The following is a 4,549-nucleotide window of genomic DNA, read 5'->3' as shown; positions in this document are numbered from 1 at the left end:
ACTTCCTAAAACTAAAGAAAGAGATGCCCATGAACATACAAGAAGTCTACAGAACTCCAAATAGACTGGACCCTGAGATTCCACTTCACCCCAGTTAGAATTGCTAAGATCAAAAATTCATGTGACCTCAAATGCTGTCAAGGATGTAGAGAGAGGAACACTCCTCCATTGTTGGTAGGATTGCAAGCTTGTACAACCCCTCTGGATATCAGTCTGGCGGTTCCTCAGAAAATTGGATATAGTACTACCAGAGGATCCCACAATACCTCTCCTGGGCATATATCCAGAAGATGTTCCAACCAGTAAGTAGGACACATGCTCAGCTATGTTCATAGCAGTCTTATTTATAATAGCCAGAAGCTGGAAAGAACCCAGATGCCCCTCAACAGAGGAATGTATACAGAAAATGTGGTACATTTACACAATGGAGTACTACTCAGCTATTAAAAAGAATGAATTTATGAAATTCCTAGGCAGATGGATGGGCCTGGAGGGCATCTTCCTGAGTGAGGTAACCCAATCACAAAAGAACTCACATGATATGTACTCACTGATAAGTGGATATTAGCCCAGAAACTTAGAATACCCAAGATATAAGATACAATTTTGAAAACACATGAAACTCAAGAAGAACAAAGTGTGGACATTTTGCCACTTCTTAGAATTGGGAACAAAACACCCATGGAAGGAGTTACATAGACAAAGTTTGGAGCTGAGACAAAAGGATGGACCATCTAGAGACTGCAATACCTGGGGAATCCATCCCATAATCAGCCTCCAAACGCTGACACCATTGCATAAACTAGCAAGATTTTGTTGAAAGGACTCTGATATAGCTGTCTCTTGTGAGACTATGCCAGGGCCTAGCAAACACTGAAGTGGATGCTCACAGTCAGCTATTGGATGGAGGAGCTAGAGAAAGTACCCAAGGAGCTAAAGGGATCTGCAACCCTCTAGGTGGAACAACAATATGAACTAACCAGTACTTCCTGGAGTTCATGTCTCTAGCTGCATATTTATCAGAAGATGGCCTAGTCAGCCATCAGTGGAAAAAAAGGCCCATTGGTTGTGCAAACTTTATATACCTCAGTACAGGGGAATGCCAGGGCCAAGAAGTGAGAGTGGGGGTAGGGGAGAGTTGGGGGGAGGGCATGGGGGACTTTGGGATAGCATTGGAAATGTAAATGAAGAAAATACCTATTTTTTTAAAAAAGGGAAAAAATTTAAAAATTAAATAAAAAATAAATAAAGTCACAGAATTCTGAGCTGGCACAGGAAGTATAAGTTGAGGAGGAGGAATGCAAGGAACACATAATGAGGCCAGGCATAAAGAGCCCTGGAAAAAGAAGAATCATTGGCAAAGGAGGGTAAACATAGTGACCAGTGAACCAAGAACCCAAGCCAATGAGACAGAGAGGAGGAACCCACCCTTCCTAAGGTTATTTGTCTAGGAGTTGTTAAATAAATTTCTTTGAAGACTACGTTAATCTCACATTCCTCTGCTTGAAACACTCCTGACTGTTTTCATAATGACTGGAATGGTCAATGACTGCTGAATTCCAGCTACTAGACTATCAACTACCTGGCCCTTGCCCAAAAACTCTCCTTACTAGTCCTTGCCTAGAAGCAGAACTGGACAACTACCCCAGGTGGGAGGGATGGAGGCCAAATAAAAACTGCTGTTGAGATCTTCAGGAACCCTAAATCCAGGCAGATTGTGGGTGGTTCTGCCATACCCTGTCACTGGGGTAAGCAGCAGCCACAACTTTCCCTCCATCACATTTATCAAAATTTCTGAAGCTGTCAGTCAAGCAACAGCTTGCTCTGGAGTTCATCCAGTTGTCATCATGACAACTATCACCACTTTAGACACCTCCTAGTTGCTGAAGGAAACCCCCTGCCATCCAATCAATACTAGGTACATCAAACCAGCATGATCACCCAAAGACACATGACACAGACACACAAGTGACAGTCTTATGACCACCACTTTTCTTCAGGAGACTTTTATGGCCACTCTATCAGAAATTCTAGGCTCTTAGGCTATAAGAACTTTAGTTGACCCTCCAGTAAAACCTCTCCCCACCCTACCCACAGTTGCTTTGATACTTCCTTGAACCTATCCTGAGTCCAGTGAAAAAGAATGCCCCCTTTACCAATGACAATTACTATGAAGGTATGACTGGATAGGTAAGCAGCTCTCTTCATACTGTCCCTAGAACAGACCAGGAAATGCCCATCTCCACCATACTTGCACTTCACACATGTATGAGCTCATGCATACACACACGCACACAAACACACAAGTGAATATAACTTAGACACCTATAAAACCTCATTCAACTGTTTTGTTTCATATCTGTGGTCTTTATCACAAGTAGAGTGCTCTGAGTTGGTAACACAAGCACCAGAAACTGTGGGGTTGCCAGACCCAGACACACCCAGTGGGAACTAGAAGGCTTCTGAAGAGATCCAAGGTCCTGGGACCTGAGACTGTGAATTCTAGAAAGCCGAGACTAGAAAGGTTTGTAGAAAGGTGGGACAGCCATGGAGAGCTGAAACTACAGAAAATGAGGGGCTGTGAAGGGCCAAGATGGTGAAGAGCTGTGGACTGTGAAACCTAGAGAGTTCCAGAAAGCTTCCGGTAACTACCATGGGGACAGCGACCTGCAGCTGGACCGAATCTCTCTGTACTACAATGAAGCCACAGGTGGCAAGTATGCTTCTCGAGCTGTTTTGGTGGATCTAGAACCCGGAACTATGGCCACTGTTCTCTCAGGTCCCTTTGGCCAGAGCTTCATACTAGACAACTTTGTTTTTTGTCGTCTGGGGCAGGCAACAACTGAGCTAAGGACCACTGCACAGAGGGAGCTGAGCTGGTTGGCTCTGTCTTGGATGTGGTGCAGAAGGAGGCAGAGAGCTGTGACTGCCTGCAAGGCTTTCAGCTGACCCATTCACTGGGTGGAAGCACGGGCTCTGGCATGGGCACCCTGCTCATCAGCAAGATCGGAGAAGAATATCCTGACCGATCATGAATACCTTCAGTGTGGTACCCTCACCCAAAGTGTCTGACACCGTGGTTAAGCCCTACAACGCCACCCTGTCTGTCCATCAGCTGGTGGAGAACACAGATGAGACCTACTTCATTGACAACGAGGCCTTCTACAACATCTGCTTCAGCACTCTCAAACTCACCACACCAACCTATGGAGATCTGAACCATCTCGTTTCAGCCACCTCCATTTCCCAGGCCAGCTTAACACTAACCTTCAAAAGATGGCTGTCAACATGGTGCCATGCCCATGCCTTCACTTCTTCATACCTGGATTCACCCCTCTCAGTGGCTGTGAAAGCCAGCAGTACCGGGCCCTCACTGTGCCTGAACTTACCTAGCAGGTCTTCGATGACAAGAATAAGATAGCCATCTGTGACACATGCCATAGCTGGTACCTCACAGTTACAGCTGTCTTCCGTGATTGGATGTCCATGGAGGAGGTGGATGAGCAGATGCTCAATGTGCAGATTAAGAATAGCAGCTACTTCGTGGAATGGATCCTCAACGATGTCAAGACATCTGTCTATGACATCCCACCACGTGGCCTCAAAATGGCAGTCACCTTCATTGGAAACAGCATGTCCATCCAGGAGACCTTCAAGTGCATCTCTGAGCATTGTAAAGCAATCCCACCGGAAGGCTTTCCTCCACTGGCACACAGGTGGGGGCATGGACGAGATGGAGTTCACCCAAGCTGAGAGCAATATGAATGACCTCTTCTCTGAATATCAGCAGTATCAGGATGCTACCACAGAAGAGGAAGAGGATTTCAGAGAGGAAGCAGAAGAGGACTAAGCCAGGGCTGCATCACCCCAGGCTGCTTAGTTCCCTCAGCTTTCTCCAACTGCCCTTTGTCCTCCTCCCATTTCTTTCTGCTGTCTCTGTCCTGCTTCTGTTTCATTTTGTTTTCTCATTGGGGTAAACAGTGCCTGGCACATGGCAGGCACTCAATAAATATTTGTGGGGGAAAAAAATCTCAGAAATTGTAAGTCTGATGGGAAATTCAATCAAAGGCAAGCACATTGATCCAATGGTGTGCTTAAGGTAGAAAGCATATAAATTCCTTGTTTTCCTATTGCCACTTGCATAGAAGTTTCAAGACTCCTTGTCTCGTTTCTCTGTTTCCATGAAGGAGTCTAAAATAGTGCCAGGCGTTCTGAAGAGGTGTTGGCTTAACTGTATCTAAAACTTTTACCAGATCAGAAAAGCAAAATGTAGATATGAAGAAATGGAGCAAGAGCTGAGTTTTGATGGTCCTCACAGGGTGGTTCTTAATGAGTGACATTCTAGTGGCTTCTTCTTACTGCCAAACACAACACAGCAAATAAAACTCACTGCCAGGTGGATTTGATCTTGAAATGAACAAGCAAGCAAGACAGCAATCTCAAAATAAGCAAAAGACAGAAGCAATTGGCATCTTACAACATCCCAACACAAGAAAAGACTGGTATGCACCAGTGGTGAGCGCACTCTTTCTCATTCAGAAGGATAACA

The 4,549-nt window shown here is 45.2% G+C and overlaps 1 pseudogene; it reads left to right on the top strand.

Annotated features, from left to right (window-relative positions):
• Window positions 1-2,745: 2,745 nt before the first annotated feature.
• Window positions 2,746-3,870, top strand: LOC110292311 (tubulin beta chain pseudogene; annotated as a pseudogene).
• Window positions 3,871-4,549: the final 679 nt, after the last annotated feature.

This window comes from Mus caroli, unplaced genomic scaffold, assembly GCF_978045245.1.
Source record: "Mus caroli unplaced genomic scaffold, Mus_caroli_1 scaffold_6, whole genome shotgun sequence".
In the NCBI taxonomy this organism is placed as follows: domain Eukaryota; kingdom Metazoa; phylum Chordata; class Mammalia; order Rodentia; family Muridae; genus Mus; species Mus caroli.
The sequence above is the reverse complement of the archived record's forward strand: the minus strand, read 5'-3'. Positions and strand labels throughout refer to the sequence as shown.